This window comes from Adiantum capillus-veneris, chromosome 29, assembly GCF_014529385.1.
Source record: "Adiantum capillus-veneris isolate H3 chromosome 29, ASM1452938v2, whole genome shotgun sequence".
Lineage (NCBI taxonomy): Eukaryota > Viridiplantae > Streptophyta > Polypodiopsida > Polypodiales > Pteridaceae > Adiantum > Adiantum capillus-veneris.
Window position 1 is genome coordinate 31,015,299 of NC_140959.1, and position 24,445 is coordinate 31,039,743.

Genomic DNA, 24,445 nt, shown 5'->3' on the forward strand with positions numbered 1-24,445 from the left:
GGGAAACAATTACTTGTACTTGACAAGGGTTAATTTGAAAGATCACACTTATAGAGATGTAATGAAAACACCCATTCAAGAATTTGACTCAATTTCTTTAGCTGAATCAAAGCTTCCATTTTGATTAAACAAAGACACACATATATGGATGTGTGGAGCCTCAAAAAATGGGAGTTTAAAACAAGAAGAATGTATCTTAGAAAGGGATTGCACAAATGAAGCATATATACATGAACTCTTTCTAGAGCATTTGTTTAAGCCATTGGAATGGACTCAAATTTTGGTAACAATGGATGTGTGTGTGAATACATCTCTGCCTACTCAATTGCAATGAGGATGGTTATGACATAATTTCCATACAAATGATCTCAACCCTTCACATTGAAGATGAAGTTCAAGAACCCAAGGACTTACTGAAGCTCAACAAGTCTTTTCAAACCTCTATTATGATGCTACTGATGAGTTTGAAGAACATTTAGCTACATTCGATGATTCTGGATCAGAAAAAGAACATGTGAGAGCCCAACTACTCCTAAAAGGAGGAGAAGAAAAAAAAAATCACTTTCCAAATCAAAAACCAAGGAGACAAAAATGGTATAGAAGAAAAAGAGAAACAAAAAACTTGAAATCTAGACCTATGCCATCAGTTTCTAGCAGAACACAGTTTTCGATGCAGATAGATGCACATGATTGTGTCAATGAAAAAATCACGGGTAGATATCCTTCAGAAAACAAGCAAGGAACATTAAAATATCAAGGAAAACAAGAAAGGAAACTCAATCAAAACTTAAGTACTAGGATGAGGAATCATCCATGACACGAGTTGAATGTAAGAAAAAATATCAAGAGTTGAAGAAAACTCTAAACGAGGTGTACACCATACACTGAAATAAAACAACCGAGGAAGAGAGTAAAGATGTAATGAGTGTTCCATTCCATTACAAGAAATATACTCTCCAAGATCAAAAGATCATAGTGGAACAACTTGTAAGGGAACTAAGAAAGCAGGGTGAGTCATATGAAGGCCTGAAAATGCAAAGAAAATAGATTTAGCTGAATCAAAGAAGAGCCTAGACTTGCCTACATTGCGAATGACTTGACTGAAGAAGAAGAAGAGCTTTTGCTAAGCTTACTGAAAGAATACTGAGATATCTTTGCTTGGTATTCTAAAGATATCAAGGGTGTTGATCCAAAAATTTGTCAACATACCATATCTATGAGAGATGATGCAAAACCAAATAGACAATGTCCATATCAAGGGTGTTGATCCAAAAAATTGTCAACATACCATACCTATGAGAGATGATGCAAAACCAAATAGACAATGTCTATATACTTATAAAAAAACATTTACCAAAAAGATCAAAGAAGAGATAGAGAGGCTCACGGAAGCCGAATTCGTTTATGAAATTGAACACACAAATTGGGTGTCTCCAATTGTAATGGTACCCAAGAAAAATGGAAAATTAAGAGTATGTGTCAATTTCAAAAAAGTGAATGCAAGCCACCATTGAGATAACTACCCTCTTCCAATTGCTGATGAGCATGTTTTAAAATGAGGTGCAAGAAAAGAATCTTACAGCTTTTTAGACGGATTTTTGGGGTACAATCAACTTTTGGTTGATCCAAAAGATCAACATAAAACTGCCTTTGCAGCCGAATGGGGTATTTTTGCCTATAGGGTTATGCCTTTAGGGATAACTAATGCTCCTATCACCTTCTAAGGATTGATGAGCCATGCTTTCAAAGAATATTTTAGGAATTTATTGGAAGTATATATGGATGATCTATGTGTACATTCATCAATCTAGGCTGATCATTTTTAACATTTTAGAAAGGTATTCAAACAATGTAGACTTTATAGGATTTGGTGAAATCCTAAAAAGTGCACATTTATGGGCAGACAAGGAAAAATTCTTGGACATATAGTGTCTAAAAATGGCATAGCAACCGATATGGATAAAATTCATGTTATTGCTGAATTGCCTAGACTGACAACAGTCAAAGAGGTTGAGTCTTCCATGGGACATTGTGGATATTACAGACGATTCATTTATATGTATGCTATAATCGCAAAACCCCATGTATGGCCTGATTACACTCTTTGCATGGATTGAATCCTTTATGAAGTCTAAACAAGCTCTCAATTTAGCCCCAACATTGAAAGCACCAGATTGGAATAAGATATTCCATGTACATGTTGATGCTTCCAATTTTGCCATTAGGTGTATATTAGCTCAACCAAGAGACAAAAAAATTGATTTTCCCATATCTTATGCTAGTAGACAGCTGAATGTGGCAGAGAAAAACTATACAATCACCGAAAGAGAAGGATTAGGGATGATCTATGTCATAAAAAAGTGTAGAAATTACCTATTAGCCACAACAAATTTTTGCTCTTTGTGGACCACCAAGCTTTATTGTATTTTGGCAACAAGCCATGCAACACAGAGAGAACAGTGATATAGTTCGTCATTCTTTTGGAATTTTATTTCACTTTAATTGTAAAAAAAGGAAACACACACCAAAGAGTAGATCATTTATCAAGGATTATTTCAAGAGAACCACCAAAACGGGTAGACGATGATCTACCAGATGCATATCTATTCTCCATGCAAATGATACCCGTTGGTCAAAAAATATGGTTTCATTGATGACTATAACTCAAGTGGATTCTCAAACACCACTTCCTATTACACAAGGATTGATTGGACAATTGGCTATGTATCAATTACTAGCTGGAAGGCTATACAAAATAAACCAAGATGAAATATTGCTTTTGTGTATTAATCATGAGGAGAAAACCCAATACCTAAATCAAGCACACATGACCATAGTAGGACTTCACTTTGTGGAAGACCAAACTATGCAACAGATCATGAGACTTGGAGTATTTTGGCCAACCATGAGGAGTGATGTTCACTCATTTGTGAAAGAGTGTCTTCAATGCCAAAAAAAAAAACCCATACCTCATGTGACATTATTTCAAATATCACTCGTTCCTAAGTGGAGTAATTATATAGTTGCTTACTTATCAAGCAGAACATTTTTGGAGGATATGAGTAAACGCTACCAAAGAGCTATTGAAACTGAAGCAAGAGACTACGCTCTTTTTGGAAACCAATTGTATCAACGAGGAAAGGATCAACATTTGCATATTTGTGCAAATGAAGCTGAATATATACCCACTCTAGAACAAGCACATGCTGGATTAGTTGGAGGTCACTTTTCTAGTGAAACCACCACTAGAGAAATTTTAATGGTAGGCATATGGTGGCCAACACTTTTTGTAGATGCCAAAGAATATGTCCGAAGATGTGATGCATGTCAACGAGCAAAAATGCCAATAAGGATAGATAGAATGCCTTTTGTCGGACCAATACAACCACCTGATTATAGAGCTCAAGCTCAATATATTATTGTAGATATGGACTATTTGACCAAGTAGGAAGAGGCTAAGGCAACCAGGAAGAATGATGCTAGAACCACATCCGCATTCTTGTATGAGAATGTATTCACAAGATATGGACTTCCAATAGAAATTTTCAGTGATAGGGGAACTCATTTAGTCAATGAGATAATCGACTATTTGGGACAAATAATGAATTGGTGGTATCAAAAAAGCGTGTCTTAAGTCCCATGTTCATGTGTTACATGTAAAATAAACTAGCATGTTATATATCAATGGATATATTTTTCCATGTAGAATCTAAAACTAGAAAGTTCGGCAAGTTTTGAATTTTTTTGCAAAAAATTTACCGGTCCCCATTTTTTAAAAGGGTACTACTAAAAAGTGGTATCACCTATACATGCTTTCACCCATCTACTAAATTAATTTATGGTCATCCATAACGAATCTACTCCATATCATCCACAAGCAAATGGACAGTCTGAGCAGAAGCTGGGTATTGACTAAAGTGGTTAGTTCAAGATGAACTGATTGGGAAATGAATCTACATGCTACTCTATGGGCTTATAGAGTTTCATTCAAGACAACTTTAACTACTACACCCTTTAATCTTGTTAAGCTTGATGAACAAAGACTAACGGCTGTATCTCACATCTATGCACAAAAACAAAAGTAAAAACAATTTTTTGATTCGCATCTAGTCACAAAAATCTTCAAAAAAGGGGACCTAGTTTTAGTTTACTCCCTTAAGCAACACATTCCCAAATTCAAGAAAAAGGGAAATGGATGTTTGTTATTGAAGATGTATCTCTGAGTGGAGCGGTAAACTTGTTCACTATAGAAGGTGAACCAATGGCTAACTGGATTAGTGGATGACGCTTAAAGAAGTACCATTTGCCACTAATCAATTATTTGCTAGAAAAAATGCATGCAGCAAAGAAAAGAAAGATTAAACGATAGCAGGTTATTGATGAATCTCAAGAGGAAGATCGACTTTGAGTACTCAAGAGGAAAGATGCTTTCAGGAATCAACAAACACCTATTCCCATCAACACTTTGGAACCGGATGAAAGACTATGGGAATCCCAGAATGATGCAATATCAACAACGGATGATGAATGGTTGGATGGGATTGACCTTCGCATCATGGTACAAGTGAACAAGCATAGCACAAATGCATTAGTAGATATCGAATCTCGAATGAATGCAGTCAGTTATTCCACTTACAAGAAAGCTTTGAATCAGCCTTTAGCATCGGGAGTATCTGCTATCAAAGGATGCAACAAAAACCCAACAACGGCGTTGGGAGTGGTTAACTTGAATGTGATAGTAAATGGATTTTCATGCCTCATCAATTTATACACATACAAGATGAACGTATGAATGAACGTATGATTCTTGGAATCTTATGGATGTGAACATACAAGGCAGTACCAGATTGGGACACCAATCAACTCAAGATATCACTTAAAGGAGAAAAACTCTTAGTTCCAATTGCACCAAGCAAAGAAGAATGGAAAAGAGGTCACCCACAAAAAAACCATGGAATAATCAATCTACGTCAACCTCTAGACAAGCTAATGCTACATGCAGCATGCAAGGAGTCAGGCAGATTTGGGTACCAAAAGCACAAATCAAGGACAACCCGTCTCAAATTTGGGTGCCCAAAAACTCATCTACCATTTGTTACATCTTTGATCCAGAAATTCCCATATCTCACACAGAGGGTCTATAGCATGTCTAGAATCAATTTGCAAGAAAAAATATTCAAATTGATAAAAATGTTAATAATCACGATCATTTACATTTTTGCAAGAATGAGCCCAAATATTTATCTTTGACCTTATGGGACCAAAGTACATGATGCGACAAGCCCACCAATCAAGTTTGATCACATTTGGACCTCAAAAACCCAAAACCCCTTCATATCTATTGTTTCACAGTCTGAAGACTAAATTTGTCACCATTTCCACCTTGTATACACAAATGAGCTCACACTTCACTCAGAGTATCTAGATCACATGTTCTTCAAGCCTATAAAGTCAAAAGTGCCAAAATATGGAAAAATTCCCTTGCTGTAAATAATTGCAATTATTTATTCTGCTTGCAATTTTTGCATGGATTAAATGGTTTTGATCTTTACATGTTTTTATGCATCTATGCATGCTCCAAAATTGGTTTGAAGCAAAACGGGCATAATTTGCCAGCAATTCAGACACAGGGCATGTTAGAGAGGAATTTGTGGAATTTTCTAACTTTGATATGTATTCTCCTAATAGGCTCAATGCAAGCTGAGAAAGCAAAGAAGAGAATGATCCAAAAAGAAAAGCTACAAGAGTTGCTACCAACATTTAAAGAGGATGAATCTTACCAGATCAGATCAGCAAGGACAAAAAGTTGAAGTAGTCATCAACAAAGACATAGTGACTGAAGCACTAAAGCTTCCCACTGAAGGTATGAAAATGAGAGCCAGAGATGGGAAAATTGTTGGAACATTCACCAAGAGTACAACTGCTGCCACCTTCTTCAACCTTATACTAAAGAAAGTAGAGGATCCCGCCTGTTTATATCATCAAAACTTCCACTTCCTCGCCAAGAAACTACCAAGGTACACTACCCCATATCATGTTGTCACAACAAACTTCACTCATGTATTGAAGTCAACAACACGACAATCAATAGATCATGCTCAGTATGTTCTTACAACACTCAAGAGCACAAAGAAGAAAGAAAGAGTAACATACTTGGGAGCTCTAGAAGTTTTGACCCGAATTGCATACCATGCCATTAGGATGGCCAATGCCACCAGCCCCAGATCAGACACATGGATAATCGCAACTCACCCCTCTCCACAAGACACTATATTAAAGAAAAAAGATATTTATAGATCAGTTGAAGAGTCAGTGGAAAGCTCACCTAAAGTCCATAGCAATGAAGAAAGTTCGGACAATGAGGAAAAAAGGGCAAGGAGAGAAGAGATGAAAAGAAAGGAAGTGGCCACCAATCACGAAGAACCTCAACAGAAAAAGGCAAGGTTCAAAAGAGAAAAAGAAGCTTATGAACGAAGTCGACAAGTTGCAGGACAAAATCTAGATTTATGGAGTCCAAGGGAAGTCAAGGGTCCTAGAACCAAAAACCATGAGAAAAAGATCCACGAAGATCTGAAGGACCTGCTAGAAAGGATGTATGCGAAAGCCGAAGCCCTGAAGATACAAGAGGCTTTAGAAGCTCAAAGAAAAGCCAGAGAAGAGTCAACTGCTCAACAACCACAGCAAGCAGAAGTTGGGAAACCAATTGAAACACAACAGGAACAGGGAGAGATGTCTCCAGGACCACCCTCACCCAATACCAAATAAGAAGATCAACCTTTTTCTACTCCAAGCCCTTGACCAACTAACCAATCAGATCAAGGTGGGGAAACAAAAGGAGATGAGAAAAAAGAGGAGGAAGCCAATCAAGAACAACCGAAGGAAACAACCAAAGATGAGGCTGGACCTTCTAGAGAGCCTTAAGCAAAATCTGAAGAGTGGAAAACAATGGATGAAGTTATCATCCAAGTTAACAAATATGCAAAGTAGATGTAGCTGATCATGGAGAAAATGCAAACAACAGATCTTAGTCGTAGTGCTAAAGCTCAAGAACTTGAACAAGTGATTGATGCTCTCCAAGGTGAGCTTGAAGACAAGATGAATATCATTGAAAACCTTCAAGGCCAAATCAAAGAGCTCAAGAGAAAAGAAAAACAGCACCAAAGCGTCAAGGAAAAGTAGCAAAAGGAAATGGAAGAATTAGGGGAGCTCTTTACAGAGTTATCAGATGCATGTAAAAGCAAGAACCAAAAACTGACTGAAGTGACAAATGAACTTATGAGAACTACTCAGTCAATACAAAAACTCCAGGTACAATTGAATGTAGGAAATGCCTCTTTGCAATACTTAGAGCAGAGAATCAATGACCAAGTGGCGTTTCTAAAGCAAATCAGGGAAAACCCAGCAGTAGCTTCACTCAAGGTGACTAATGAAGTTTACAAGACTTTAGAAAAGAGAAACAAAGACTTGGAACTTGAGTTGAAGCTGGAACAAGAACAAAGAAAGGAACTCTCCCTAATGCGTATGCAAAGAGAAGAGCAATTGCTTAAAGAGATAGAGGCATTAAAGAAAGCCAATCAATTGCCAAGAGAAGGGAATGTGGAAACTCAAGAGGAGGCAGGTACATCTGAACAACCAAATCTAGAGATACCATCAATCTCCTTTGTAGAAATGGAGACACAACCAACTGAAGGACAGATAGGAAGTTTTTAATTCCAGGCGCCAATCACAGACAAGGAACAAGTGTTAATGGTCCAGTTCTCTAAAGCTAAAGAACATGCACTTAAGGAGAAAATTGTTCATGAAGTGGATGCTGAATGGAAAGCAGCTATGGATTGGGAGTTGACGTTTCTTCACTCTGTCAATGTAGCTCAGCTCACTCCCTATCCAATCAATTCTTAGTGGCATCAACAGTGGATGCCTTATCCTTTGATAAAGGTGGAGCTATTACAAGTAAAATAAAGACTCTACAAGGATATGTAAGAAGAGGGGTCAGATTCCACCCCACATGGAGGAAAAATTGACTCAACAAAAACTCAAGGTATCTCATCTTGTTTACAAGGGCATTGGCATCAATACAAAAGGACCCAACATTTTGTCCTGTACCAAGGGTAAGGACATGAAGCACTAAAGAAGAAAAGGCTGACTTGGCTTAACTACCCAAAATTTCTAGCTCCAGAGTACAGACTAGCAATTAAAGAATACAAGTGAAAACCCTAGCGAGTGCCATAAACTTCTTCAAGAGCCTCCCTGACCTCTTGTGTGCAATGCTATTTAAAATCTACAGAATGCTGCTCACATGTATCCAAGTTTTGCATGAGCCTAAACAAGCAGGAGCCCCATGGATATCCTTTTTAGAAGGTAACCAAGGCTTATGCTATGGCTTGAGTGGCCAACCTTCAGAAGAAGTCCTTTTACGTTGGGTTCTTTACATGGCATACCACCTTTCATCAAAAATAGAAGTGCATGCCTCTGGTGAAGTAGCCATTTCTGACAAGACAGATAGATTTGGTTAGGCCTTTAAAACATAAGAGTTGTTTTTGTGTGTTGCTTGAATTGACACGGTGAATTTGGACTTATATGTAAGATATGATAGGGTGCTCTCTTGTTGCTAGTCGCTCTTGCTCTTTACTATTTTTGTTTTTTGTGAGTATAAGGCTATATATATACATTCCCTAAGATTGGAATTGAGAGGTCAGGGAGGAAGGTTGAGAGGGGAGCGAGTGAATGATTGATGTTAGCAAACACTCCCCCCTTCCTTGGGTAGATCATACCTTTTGGAATGAGGTCGTCACCTTTTGAAACCAATTGTTCCAAGTTGTTATGGGTGAAGGTTTTAACCAATAGTTTTCGACCGCCCTATGCGTTTCATCTAGTTGCAAGGGTGGTAAGGTACTCTCCCATGATTTTATTTGCAACGTTGTTGTAGGTGGTGAACTTACCCGGGGAGGTGCAAACTCTTTCGTGCTTGTATGGATATGTACAGTGGTAGGTGGAGGTTGTGTCGAAGCTTCTATTTGCGTATAGGAACTACATGAAGAGCAAGAAGCTTCATTTGATTTCCCTGTTCCTGAGCTAGGTGGAACAAATCATTCTTTCTTTCGTACCCAAACTAGCTCTAGATCGGGTGTGTAACATTCCATGATTTTTTCCTTTCTGCGATTTTCAATTTTTTTTGGAGCCACAGGATTGGGTTTGCATGGGCCAGGTGACAGGTAAGAGTACACTTTACGTTTGGGCACCCAGATTTGATCATTTCCTTCATAGTATCCTTGGGCTTCCAATAGTCGTTTAGGAATCCAACGCAACGTTTCTTTACATTTCTTGGAGTGAGTGGGACGGTTCTTACAAGGTTTCCGTTTTTTGCCATCAACCATGCTCACTACAGAGGCTTTAGGGACCCACTTGTATGTTTTCTCTGTTATATTAGGATGGTTCTTGTGTGTCTCAAGCTTTCTTTCAACTACATCAGTTGAAGCTCTAGAGAGTTGGGCTATGGGGACGTATGGTTCAACCTCCTGGACATGCAATGTCTTGGGTTTTATTTCCTTAGGCAATATCTCAGGGACTATGGCTTGAGTGGTAGGGCTAAGAGTTGGTTTTTGCGTTGTAACACCCCCAGTCCCCCAATCAATAGTGCATTTGGTGGCTATCATCCACGTGCGGCCTAGGTTTATATTACCCTCCATAGTTCCAGTAGGCATGACCAAAAAGTCTTGAGCTACAATTCCATTGTCATAACTGATAGAAGTGTGCCAGATTCCAAAAACCGTAGTGTTTTTCTTGTTGACACCCTTGACTTGGATAATACTCTTAGATAGAGGTGGCTTCCCTAACTGACACCACACCCCATAGGATAGCAGATTATATTTAGCACCCGTGTCCAATAAGGCGTTATATAGCACTTTTCCATAGGCACTATTTAACTCAATAGGGTATCGTAGAGGTGTGTCAGATTCCAACCTATCCTCTTTGATTTCCACGTGGAATGCATTTGTGACTCCAAGGTTAGTCTCTCGTTTTTGTCTTATACGTTGTTGTCGCTCCTTAGCCTTAGCTTGAGCTTGTATCTTGTTTAACTCGGTTTGTGCTTTGGCGGCCTTCTTTTGATGAATGGCCCGTAGTTCTTCTTGGCTTAAAGGATCATAATATCTTTTGAATTTACTCCCATTGAGGAATCCAATGGTTTCAACTCCATCAAGAGTTTCCACACGAAGGGTACCTTGTGGGGTAATTTCACATACTCTATATGGTCCTTTACCAGCATATTTCAACTTTTTCTTCTCTTTACGTACTCCATACATAAGGACTTTATCACCAACTTTGATGTCCTTGTCCTTCACATGGCGATCAAACCACTTCTTTCTCCTATCCTTTTCCACAAGAGCATTTTGCACAGCCAACTGTCTCTCTTCGTCTAGTTTTTCTAAGATATACAAACGCTCGGTTAAGGGGTTACCATTCCATCCTTCTTGTGAATCTACCCTAAGACTAGGAATGACAAACGCCCAAGGCATAACCGCTTCTTGGCCGTATACCATTTTGAATGGCGTACAATTAATAGCCACTTTATAAGCAGTACAATAAGCCCATAGAGCGGATGTCAACTTCAAATCTCAATCAGTGCGATGAGCTTCTACCGTCTTGGTTAAAATAGATATTAGAGTCTTGTTGGTGCTCTCGGCTTGTCCATTAGCTTGCGGGTAATAAGGTGTAGACTTATGGTGGGATATCATAAAGGTCGTGGTAAGCTCTCTTATTATCTCATTTATAAAATGGGTACCATTATCACTAACAATTTATAAAATGGGTACCATTATCACTAACAATTTCAAAAGGGCAACCAAATCTTGTGATAATGTTCTCAAAAAGAAACTTAGCTGTTGTCCTCGCGTCAGCTTTTTGTGAAGCCTTAGCTTCAGCCCACTTTGTTACATAGTCCGTAGCAACTAGAATATATCAAGATTGAGTGTTGCGAGCTGCGGGACTAATTGGACCTACAAAGTCTAAGCCTCATTTTTCAAATGGTTGGGTTACTTTAATAGGATGTAAGGGCATTCTGTCTTTGCGCTGTGTGGTCTTGTAACGTTGGCACTCATCACACCCTTTTGTAAAAAGTGATGCATCCTTAAATAAATTTGGCCACCAATAGCCTGATTACAGCACCTTTCTAGCAGTCAGGTCTCCTGAAAAATGTCCTCGTGCTATGCCCATATGTGCTTCTTGCAAGATATACATATATTCATCCTCGCGGGCACAACGCCTAAGAATATCGTCCTTGCCTAATCTATACAGAGTTCCGGCAATCAAACAATAGGGTTCACATTCTTTTACTAGCCTTCGAGCGATATCCTTACGAAGTTCCTTGGGTGGAAAACCATTAACTAAAAAGTTAACAATGTTCTCACTCCATTCAGGCATAGTCTCAACTATGAATAGAGAAGTATCGGGTAATTCATCATCAACTCCTGTAGGGGCTTCACCATTGGGTATGCGAGACAAATGATCAGCCATGACGTGCCTTTTACCGGGTCTCACTACAATCGTGAAATCAAACTCCAGAAGAATTAACAACCATCGTGTGATTCTTCCTGTGGAGCATGGCTTGTTTACCAGATACAGCAATGCTTGATGATCCACATAAAATACAAACTTGTTTGCCAGAAGGTAGTAACGAAATTTCTTTACTGCATAAACCATTGCCAAACCTTCTCGCTCTGTAGTGGTGTAGTTCCTTTCAGCATCGTTCAATTGACGGCTTGCAAAGCTAATGGGATAGTCCAATTTATGTTCTCCTGATTGAGTGAGAACACACCCAATAGCAAAGTTTGATGCATCAATATGCACATGGAAAATGACATCCCACTTAGGTGTCCTTAAAATCGGAGCACTTGCTAATGTTTTCTTCAATTGTTCATAGGCCTGGTCACACTCTTCAGTCCATTTAAATTCAATGAGAAGCTTGTACAAAGGATGTGCTATCTCAACGAAAAATAAAATAAACCGTCGATAATAACCCACGTGTCCCATGAACCTTTGAACTCCCTTGTAATTGGTTGGTGGTGGTAACTCTAGAATCACTTTAATTTTGCTCTCATCGGTTGAGATACCATTCTTGGATACTATATGCCCTAAAATAACTCCATGCTTGACCCAAAATTGGCATTTGAACGGGTTCAATGAGATACGATATAACCTACACTTTGCAAACACCTTCCGCAAACATGATAGATGTTCTTTCCAAGAAGAGTAAACACAAAGGTCGTCTAAGAAAGCTTCACAAAACTCTCTCAAATATTCTTTAAAAGCAGTTTTTATTAATCGTTGGAATGTAGCAGGGGCATTTGTTAAGCCAAAAGCCATCACACGAAATGCAAACACGCCAAATTCCGTGATGAAGGCAGTTTTAGCTTGGTCCTCTAGCGCTATCATGATTTGGTTGTAGCCTGAGTACCCATCTAGAAAGCTATAAGCTTCCTTGCCTGCAACTCTTTCGAGTACATGTTCGGAATATGGTAGGGGGTAATGGTCTCTTCTAGTAGCTGCATTAACTTTTTTGAGGTCCACGCACACCCTGAGTTTCCCATTATTTTTTGGCACGATAACTATTGGAGACACCCATTCAGAGTGTTCAATAGGATATATGAACCCACATTTGATAAGCTTTTCTAGTTCTTCTTGAATGATCTTTGCGTACTTAGGATTCATCGTGTAGGGTCTTTGTTGTACGGGCTTCGCAGTGCTAATCATAGGGATTGTATGTTGGACCACAGAAGGTGGAACACCTTTCATATCATGGTATGTCCAAGCGAATATGTCCTTGAATTCCTTGAGAAGCTCTTTGAGGACCGCCTCTTCAACTTCTGTGAGGTCTTGGGCAATAAAAACAGGTTTTGATTCTTCACCGGGGTCGGCTAATTCTATTTCTTTAACTATTGTCGGACCATCATAGATTCCATTATTCCCATCGATAGGTATTCTTTGGGCTTTTGTGTACACAACCTTTGCTTCCCCTGTGGTGTAAGATTTGAAATGTTCTGGTGCAGGATGCAAGTCTGTGGATTCTGGTTGTGCTTTGGTTTGTGCTTCCATTTCTGCTTTCTTATGTTGTCGAGCTAACTCTTGGTTTTGACGCCTCCTTGCAGTGCGGCTCAACTTTGGCTTGTCTATGATCTCTAATTGGGCTATGTCATGGGGTCGTGGTCTACACCACATAACATTTTGGAGATATTCACCCCAATTGTCTACCAATTTTCGATGAGCATCACATGCTCCTATATAAGTGAGCCATTCTGCTGAGGATCTCTTCTTTTTTATCCTAGCACGTACATTGGCTCGATATCAACACCTCTTAAGGTTTTTCTTTTTCTTATTTGAGACCTGCTTTTGATTTGCATTTAGATATGGCTCACTAAAGAGTCCTCGTTGGTGTCCTCCTCACTCTCGGAGGAGCTATCATGGGTTGATGTGCTCGGTCCTTCCGAATGTTTTGACTCTGAACTTGCTCCACTCTTTAATTCATGAGATTCCGAATCCATTTCACTCTGGAAGTCAGTGTCTGAGTCGTGTTGGTTAAAGTCTTCTATTGAGCTATCGGTGTCACTGTCAGATTGGTCCACAATTGCCTTGCCCTTAGAAGATGCATGTATGGCACTTATCATGTTCAGAGGTGCAATTTGTGGTACCTCTTTCCCCTCTGGTGTGACCCAAGTGGTTCCTCTATTTCCCCAGGTATCTATGGTTGCAGCTAGGTGTACCTAGTCTACGTTGTCTGATTCCGTCATACCCGGTAACACATCCATGTAAGGAGAAACTTGGCCAATGTCTGTATCCTTCTTACGAGCGTAACAATATTATAGTGAGGCCGAGTGAACTGTGGTGTTAGAGCGATGATCAATAATGGTTTTACTCCCTAAGGGGTGTACCTTACCAGTCACCAAATCCATTCTAAGGACAGAGTCTTGGAATTGCAAATACACATGATTTTTAGACCAATCGTGAACCATTTGTGCTTCCCTCATGAATGGTCGTCCTAAAATCATTTCATATGACATAAGGTGTTTAGAGAAATCCATTACAATGAACGTATGTCGTGCCTTGTGTCCTAGAACTTTGATCTTAAGATCCTTGAGCATCCCCATAGGTTTGGCTATGGTACCATTTTCCATCTTTACCACAATGTTAGTAACACTGAGGCGGGGTTTTCCCATGGATTCCCAACAATCTTTTGTAACGATGCTAACTCCCGCACCACCATCAAGAATTCCCTTTATAGTTAATCCCTTGGTAGTGATGGGTAGGGTCGCATTAGACTCGTCGCCTTCAAAATACTGCCATAATTCGTTAATGGGTACCTCGATCACAGACTCGTGTCCATCTAAGTCAAGTGATTGCACATGATTTTCCTCATCAATCATAATCGAGTCAGGCCTATTTGGTTGCACAAACTGCGGTAATCCCGTTCGTAGCTCTCCGTTAAGGAATGCTCGAAGTGCAAGGAATAACTCAAGATCTCCATACAGCTTTGCTATGATCGTGGTTCGGACCTCAGAAGACATGAAGTCCACTAGTTTGGCAACATTCATTGGCATTTTGCAGAGTGTAGGTCCTTGACTAGGAACTGGTGAGGATGGAATCTCATATTCCTCAATGGGATCGGGTATTCCTTCGTTAAACATCCTTTCCAACAAGAAAGGTGTATGCTCACTTTCTGATGTCCCGTCCTCACTCCCTTCTTGGATGATACTAGATATGGCTAACTGTCTATGGTTCATGTGGGGTGGATGAACTTGCGTGGGAAACACTGTGTCATGAATTTTGACATGCATGGGTTCTGGTTCTAGTTCCCCTTGAGTCTCCTCCACTAAACCTCTTAGATGTTTCACCTGCTCAATCTCGTCTACTGGGTTTGGGTACGTCCCAATCTTCTTTTTACGATTCTTCCCTTTTTGCCCCTGCGGCTTATCTTGGGGGTCTTGGATTGGATTTGGAAACAATTGTGGTGTTTTCAGAGGCTCTTTATGGTTTTCTCTTATTCGGTTTTCATTTGGTTCCATGTTACGGTTTTCTTTGTCGGTCTTTCCCTTTGTGGTATTGGTTCTAGTCTCCATTGTCTCGATTGAATCTGAATCATCCTCGAGGTCATTCATATACACGGGGTCATCTCCTGTTCCTATGTTTGTTTTGGAACTTGGCTTTGAATTTCCCATATTCTGCGACCTCTTCCTTTGTGTCTTCTTTTTCTTTGCTTGGATAACTGACGCGGTATCTCTCTCTTCGAGGATATGGCCTGGCCCTTGAAGCATGGACCGTGTAATCGCATAAGCGGGTGCGACGGGTGGTATTGACGATGTCACACTAGCAATTTTGACCAAATTTAGGGGTGTGATTTTAGGCGCATTTGGGTTATAGGGGCATTGGGCAATCAAGTGATCTATGCCACAACGATTACATGTGAGTATTGGCATTGCAGAAGTGCTCCCTTGATTCATTTGCATCTGTGCAGCATTCTTTTGCAGCCTAATAGGGCACTCTGCTGCCCGATGTGGTCCACCACACTCGTAGCATTGAAGAGGTGGCCTCCTAGCCTGGGTGTTGATATTTTGACATCTGGATGCGAGAGCATCAGCTTGATAAACCGGCTTGACTTGCCCCCAACAATCTTCCATGTAGTATATAGGACACTCTTCCAATGTATCAAGTTCGTAGGCAATACTAGTGTCTATTTCCTCCTCACAGCCATCTACATAAGCATTAGATGGCTCGCAACCCACTTGGTTCATAGGGGCAACTCTTGGATGCGGGGGCTGCGGTCCTAGCACAGGAGGTGGTAGCGGTGTAGCTTGTACAACATTTTGAGATCTAGGGACCATGTGTTGCGGTAGTTGCTCAACAGGTGGAGTAGGCATCAATACAGGAGCTCGAGGTGCATCCGTCCAGGCTACAGGTGGTCTATTTGCCATCATACGTTTGATCATTAAACAATCCTTAGCTTGGTGACCGTACCTACCACATGCGTTTCAAGTTCCATTAAATTTTACTCTAAACGTAGGGAACTCACTAGTGCTATGTGGACCTAAGCAAATGGAACACCATTGTTGCTCCCTTCTTGGATACATGTGACTATTTTGAGGGGGTCGATTATCCTTAAGAGACTCTTGGATTGCCTTGGTGAGGTCTGTCAAGAATGTCTCAAATACCTTTGGCTCATTGGAAATGGGCTTTGCAGTCATGGGTTCATACTCAATGGCTTGTGAGCTAGTGGATCTCGTGTCAGTAGACACCCTCATGCCTGCTATCATCAAGTTGTCCTCTAATTGGATTGCATTGGCAGTGACATCTTCCCAGGTTGTGATACCTCTAATCACTAGTCCATTATAGATTCCTTCATTCCTCAACCCTCGAATGAATCGATCAAGCAGTTGGTTATTGTTGAAGCGCTCATTTACAGGGCAGCGAGAGTTTAAGTGCTTTAGACGACTAATGAAGTCCCTTACTGACCCTCCTTCCTTACGTTCGGCCTTCTGTAGCTGAGATGCTACACCCCAAAGCACACCTTCTCGTATGTACTCCTTTAGAAACAACCTTCGAAGGGTAGGGTAGATTGTTTTCTCGTCCATCCTTAGGGTTCTATACCAATCTCCAGCCTTCCCACTTAATTTCAAGCTTAAGGCATTGCACTTATGTAGTTTGTTGCGTTCCCCTAAGGAATCACATACTTGTTCAAACACTTCAATGTGTTTTCTAGCATCTTCGTCCCCATTGAATTTTTGCGTGAGTTTGGCAATTTGTATTGCCTTACTTCTAGGCTCTCTATCAGATGCATGACGCATATTTTCCGCGATAGATCGACCTATGGTTTGAGCAAACGCTGCCAAGTCACCTATGTGAGGAGGCAGGGCCGGTGGAGGTACTCTTGGAATCATATGTGGGAGAGGGACGGGTACCGGTCTTGGCATATGTGTGGATGATGCAGGATATGGAACATAACCGGGCATAGGTCCACTCAGATAAGGGCTAGGGAGCGGCACTTGAGGAGCATAAACAAGTGGTACAATTGGAGGTGTGGGGGCCATGTGTGCATAAGGGGCTAGAGGCACATACGGTCGAGGCCCCCGGTCGAGGCCCCATATTAGGTACTACGACACTAGGTAGTGGCACTGTGCTAACCGTAGATGTCATCGGTACATTCTCTATCAGGCTTATCCCTGGAGTGAGCACTGTGTTTTCCTTAATAGAGGGTTGAGCCAAGTTAGGGAACCTAAAGTTGTCCCTCGGAGGCTCAGATTGCATAGAGACCCCAGGTGAAATGACATAAGATGGGTCCATGGGGCTCATTAGAGGAGTCTCCATTTGTGATAGAGTAGGCTATTGAGCCTTGCTCGTATCCAGAAATATCATGGGGCCAGTTGAGAGTATATTTACCCCTCGGTTTTTCCTTTCTGATTGAATAATGCCATGGATAACATTACAGATCATTTTTGTTTGATCTTCAATGCTCGTGGCACTAGAGGTGGATTGTACAATCTCTATCCATCCTACATGGTAGGCGTGGCCAGAGTGTAGATCCGTCAACACCTCAGTGTGGAGGTCGTATGTCCAATGATCATTAATGAACAATCCTTCTAGAGTCGACGTGTTAACGGTTTCTTGTGAGGTAGAAGCAATGTTGCTCCCCGTGGTTTTACTTGTCACCAACGGTACTCTAGAGGGAACTTCTGAAGGAGGCAGCTCAACAGGGCCTTCTTGGTAAGAAGTTGGCAGGATATCCACATGGACACTCTTTGGGGGTGTGGGGTCCACGTGCGATGTGAAAGGAGAGTCCACTTCCCCACCCCCTTCGTGTGCTTCATTTGCATCTGGTTCCGAGCGAGTAGCTCTACCTAATGTTTCCATGAAACGGCTAAACATACTAGTACTAGGCTGTGGAGCTTCGAGAGGTGCATGGCCTTCTCTCTTAGTGTTTTGGGTAGGGTATGCTTCCATGATTTCTGAGTCGGAGGAGGAATCACTAGCGGCTATTTTAGGGTCTTGGGTGGTGCTACCTTGTGTCCCCGCTGAGGGTCTAGAGCCTATCGTGGATGGGTAATGGGTATCCGTATGAACAGAGGCACCCTCAATATGCTCGTGTTCTACCACCCGCCCAGAGCGTAAGTGCATGTGCTTTTGATACCCTAAGGTGTCAAAAAGCTGCTCTAGGAGGCCTTGTGACTAGTTTTTAGCGTGTTTTTTGTTTGTTTTTTTGCTAGATTTTTTAGAGAGTGTCGTGGAATGGGCCGTGTGATAGCTCGAAACGAGCGTATCGCTAGGAGGGACGCGCTGTGCTTTACAGCCCACCGTTTGGTTCTATTTTGCTCCAGAAAAGCCCAAAATAGTCTTTTCCTAGCTGGGGAACTAGGCTCCAAATAGCAAGTCTAAGGGTGCAAGTGGGAAGAGAAGGGAGGAGAGTGGAAGACTTGTCCCACATGCTCTCATTCCCTCTTGAGGAGGTAGGGTATATATATAAGAGTGAGTCTAGTATATATCATAAGATTGAGGACTGAGGCCTGGGCCTGGGCTTGGCCTTGGGGAAATGATCCCGATCTAACTTTTATACAAACCAACCCATCCGTTTTTATAACTCACGTTTTTTATATTCGAAAATCTAACCTCCCCCTCGCTCACGTTTTTATTTTTTGATTTTTTTTTTAAATTTTTAAATTTTTTTGAGATATTATTTGGTACGCGTTTTGGTGCGCGTTGACCTCACCTAACTATTTACTGTCCCACCTACCTACTGACCTGCTAATCAGTGGTTCACCTAATTACTAACTTGCTTAATTAACTAACTGTGCGCCTAACTGTGCACAAACCAAAAAACACAAAAATTGCAGAAATTGAAACTTGACAGAACTGTGCAGTGAAAACACAGAAAATGCAGAAAATGCAAAAACGCAAGAAATGCTAACTGTGTAAGCTGAAATTTGAACTTAATAGAACTAGTAAAACAGACCTTGACAGAACACAAAAAACTTGAATGTAGACAACAATAATCAAACTTAAGCCGAGCCTTTCCTGCATAAAAAATAACTTCAATACAATTTACAGGTCGCCATTGGAGCTTCACGCGCAGCAACTCCCCGGCAACGGCGCCAAAAATGTTAAGGCTGGGGACTTGCTACGCGCCGTGTGCGAGCCACAAGGGATCCTAGCACACAGTCATACAACAGACAAGCTCACAAGGAAGAACGGTGTGTCACTCACCTTCCTTCGTAGTTGCGAATGAAGGATTCCCGCGCCGCGAAGAAGAGGGAGACGCCGCTACGCCGCGCTCAACCGCCTCGCCGCCGCAACGCTCAATCGCACACACACACTCACTCTCTCTCTCTCTCTCTCTCTCTCTCTCTCTCTCTCTCTCTCTCTCTCTCTCTCTCTCTCTCTCTCTCTCTCTCTCTCTCTCTCTCTCTCTCACGCACACACACAAGGAGATGGTGAAGGAGAAGGTGGAGATGGAGCAAGAGCAGCTTCTATTGCACAATGAGAGAATGACTCAATTTTAGGTTTAATTGGCTTTTATGTGAGCTCACCCCATTCACACTTGGGCGCCCATGCTTAGCCAACTAACCCTAGCATGTTCGTGTTAGAGTGCGCCTCTCATCGGCGATCACTCTACATTTCCCTATTGGACCGACAAGCCCGGTGCCTGACTCTACTTAAATAAATAATATGGTTACGGTGTTCGTCGTAGGCGATAGGGTGTCCATGAGCCACGAGGGTTAACAGGGTCTTAAAGAATATCAAATCATTATCAGCCTTGAAAGGTACAGAAGCAATCATGCTTGACCAAAAATTGGGATACAAGTACATGAATCCAGGAATTATATAAAGCATCTAAAAATTCAGTATGATCTCAAATAGCGCTATATCAAGAAATGATGGAGCAATGTTTTGTAACATTTTGTCATTTACAAAGATCTTTATGTACTCGGAGACTTTGTTAGAGTGCTTAGGGTTTCAAGGTATATGAAGATGTAAATGATTAATAGGTTTTTAAATTGTCTTTCAATACTATAAGTAACTTCTTAGTTTCATGTGCGAAATGCTCTTTTTTTTTAAAGCTTTTATAGTTGTTTGCTTTGAAGTTTGAGTTCAGTGTGCCATCAACGACAATCTACATGCTCATAAGGTCAAATATCACCCTATATGTCCTGGGGGGAATTTCAGTTTATGGTCTCAACACCCTATGAATCTAAGGCCATAGGGTCATAGTTTGGCATGTGTTCTTGCATAGGACTTACTAAGTGTAACCACAAATTAGCACCCTATGTCCCTAAGGTCTTCAACACACTTAAGATCTCTATATTAAATTTTTTTTTTAAATCATTTCAGGGCTTCTGAGAAAAAATGTTTTGCTATTAGATTATCACAAAATAGAGGAGCTCCCTTTCATATTACATCAAATATCACATTCAAACCAAGAGCTGTGCTTCTTGCAACATTTCAGCTTCAATCAAGGCCAACTTGGACCAAGTACATGTGCATTGTAGAAGATAACAATGAGGTGTATGCGGTGCGTCCAGATGCAGAGTATTTCTTAAGATTTTGCTTTGAGTTCTTTGAGGTTTGGATTTGGAGCTACCATCGTTTACAAAAAGCTCAACACATAATCAAGACCTGTTTTCCTACACAAAGTCACAAATTCAAGATGATTATGGATAACCGGTGCTGCCAAAATTCAAATTTCATGATCGGTTACAAAAGAGCCTATCACAAAAATCTTTCGACCATATGGAAGCTATTTGATTATTTAGATGGGGGCAACACTATAATATTTGATGATAGTCCATATCGAGTGATGTGGAATATGCAAGGAACTTATATGGTTTTTCCAAAGTTTTGAAACCAACCTACTCAATTGCTTCAAAGTTTTTTAAAAGATGAAATTGTTCCATGGTTATGTGGATGGTTGTATGCTAAAGACAAGAGAGACTATACCATAAGAAATTTTGTAATATTCCATCTTGATCCTGAGACTCACTATGTAATGCAATGTTATATGTCTCAAAGGACTCAAAATCTCAAGAGAAGGAGGCCATTTTAAGTGTACTAGTTAAGTATTCTAAATAGCATCTACCAAGTATTTGGTAATGTGTACTTTTCAAAATTTAAACTTGATGGAATGTTGTGGGATATCTTAAAACATCTTTAAGCTGTTTTTTTAATGAAGTGCATCCTATTGTCAGGAGAATTCTCTCATTCAAGTTCTTTGGTTTCATTGTTTGATGCTTCTATGGTATTGTTAACTTTTTCTTCTTATTAATTGTCTTTATTAAGTGATCTAAACAATCAGAATTTATTGACATTTGGTAGTGTTACAAAACGGTGTTTTTTGAACACCCTCAATCTTGGAGATATCATACTCTTTCTAGTTAGTCTTTTATTGTACATGCGATGAAGACCATCATTTTTATGAAACTGTCAAGTTGGTGGTAATCTTTATGTTTATACTTTATACTATTTTGACATAATCAATGTATACAATTCGTATTATTCACATCAAATGGTGTTTTTAAACACCTCCTTTTTTTGAGACACCATCTCTAAAACCTTTGAGTGAAGTTTTAAAGCATGTACTTGATGTAAAAAATCTTCATCTTAACATTGATTCTTTGGCATAAACTTATATTAGGAGTTTTTATATTGTAGTTTTATGTTAAGAAATAATTTCAAAGTTAAAATTATGATAGTTTATCTAAGTAAGTGCCTCATCTAACTTTGTATAGTTAAATAAAATACCAAATGGAATTATAGGTGCAATAGATGACATCTTATGGTCTTAGGGCCATAGGATACTCTATAGTATTGTTTAGATTTTTTAATTGTTTGTGAACATAGATCATAGAGGGTTTTTCTCACTACCATAGAGGATATCCTATGGCTTTGGGGCCACATGGTCTCAATATTGAGTGTAGAGGATTTCTTACTAGCATAGAGGGTACCTTGTGGCCCTAGGTCCATAGGGTGCAAACACAGAGTATAGAGGATTTCTTACTAGCACAGAGGGCACCCTATGGTCTAAGGACATATGGTGACAACATATAGAATAAAGGGTTTCTAACTAGCATACGAGGCACACCTTGTACGCCTGGGGACATAGTGTGCCAACATAGAGCATAGAAGGGTTTCTTATTGGCATAAACAACATCTTGTGGCCCTAAGACAACCTACAGCCTTAGGGACATAAGGTGGCACGTAAATAAAGTCCCATATGGCTTTGAAGGACTGGACCTCTTTATACGTTGGGACCAACTAACAATCCTAACCCTTCGGCCTTGAGGTCATAAAGAGACATATTAAAGTCATAGACATGTCTACAAAGAGCACCATATGGCCTTAAGGCCATAGGTGCAATAGATGGCATCTCATGATCTTATAGCCATAGGATACTATATAGTATCGTTTTGACTTTTTAAGTGTGAAATATTAGTTTGAATGTTGTTTAAGTTATCGTGTATTTAAAACTTGATAGCATGCTACAAAACCATGACCAAGTATTTTGTTATACATGGATTAAGGTCACCAAATTATGACAAGAGTGTTTAATAGTATTTGCCTTTACATATCATCTTTTTTAATTGTTGTAATCAATCTATATGCTGCTTTAAAATCATATCAACAATTTGTTTTTTTGAAACCTCATTTTTTGAGAAGTTACTTCTAGAAGCATTTGTTGAATTTTGAAAAGCACTGATGTCATACAAATCCTCTTTCCAAAAACTATATTGGAGGTTTATTCTTAAATTTTATAGTAGAGAAATTAAAATAGACTCATACAATCATGATAATTTATCTAAATTAAAGGCAAATAGATCTTAGAAATCATTAAATAACACAATCCTAGCATACACGTTTAGAATTTGGGAACGGGATTTTCCCAAATTATCTAAAATGGTGTTCATTTTCTTAGCATCTAAATACATATCTTTTTTCCTGAACTTAAGGAGATTCTCCTTTCAAGGAATTTACCATTGGCAGCCATGCGATCAAACCATGGTGCCCCTAGGATTACATCCTCATGCTTGAGAGGAGAGATAAAGAAGTCCTCTTTGTCCACATAGATTTGGACATGGAGCCTCAATTTCCGGATTAAGGGAGTGGCTGAATCTTCTTATCCCTTGAAAGCACCGTCTCTCCGGGCAGGACATCTCCCATCTCGTCGGTTTGTATGCCTAGTTTGGTGGCCAACTCTATAGATATAAAATTATGAGTAGAACCGGGGTCAAAGAGAATAAAAGCATCATGTTCTCTTTCCTTTCCCCAAGCATGGCATAGAGGAGATCCTTTGTGGTGAGTTTCCTCCTCTTGGATTTCGACCAAGGTAGCTTTAGGAGGATCATGGCGGTTGTTCTTTTGGGGACAAGCGCGGTACGCATGCCCTTGTTCGTCACACTTGAAGCATCGGTTATCCTTGCGATAACGCTCAAGCTCTTCAGGAGAGAGTTTAGTTTTGCCTTTATAAACTCCCTTCTCTTTACCTTTGTTGGAGTTTCCCTTAGGATACTTTAGGACATTGTCCTTCCCCTTAGTCTCATTGGAATCCTTGTTTTCAGGGGGCTTAGAATTCCTCTTAGCCCCTATTTGGAAATTGATTCGAGAGGCCACCATAGTATGATGTATTACCGCCGAGATGGTGGGTGGCCTTTGGGAGTTGACATACTCCGCCATTTCTTCGGTTAAGCCCGCACAAAATTGTTGCTTTTGCTCTCCAAAATCCAACTTTTTGAAGACAGTGGCTTTGAGTTGTAGGTCCCGAAACTTGTCTACATATTTGTGGATGTATTCATAGGGAGAGAGCTTCAATCTTCGCCATTCGGTGAGTACTTTGTCTTTGGCATCGGTGACCAAAAATTGCTTCATAATGGAAGCTCTTAAAGCTTTCCATGTTTGTGGAGTTTTACCGTTGGCCCGTAGGCTAGACCACCATTGTCTGGCGGACTTTTGAAAGTGCATAGCTACATGGTGTAGCTTAGAGGACTCCGTGAAGCCCTCATCTCCGAACTCCGCATCAAATTGTTGGATAAATGCAAAGACTTTGTTTGTAGCGCCAAAAGTGCAATCATAGGTAAGGAAAGAGATGCTCTTCCCTCCCTCTTTGAATTTCTTGAGCTTGGACGACTTCTTCCACGCGGCATAGGATTTCCTATGGCCTCTTCTTTTTGATGGTTCAAAGGTTGCACCATCACTTTATTCAGAAGATGAAGAATTTGAGGAAGATGGAGAAGAGGGTGACCTCTTTCTTTCCTTTTTCTTTCCTTGATCTTCTTGGTCTTCACTATCACTTTCATAAGAGGAAGAGGATGAAGAATATGGAGAAGATGGTGTCCTCTTTCTTGCCTTTTTCTTCTATTGCTTTTTGTCATCCCTCTTTGAAGTATGGTGTGGAGAAGTATGCGATGATCTTCTCCATTTT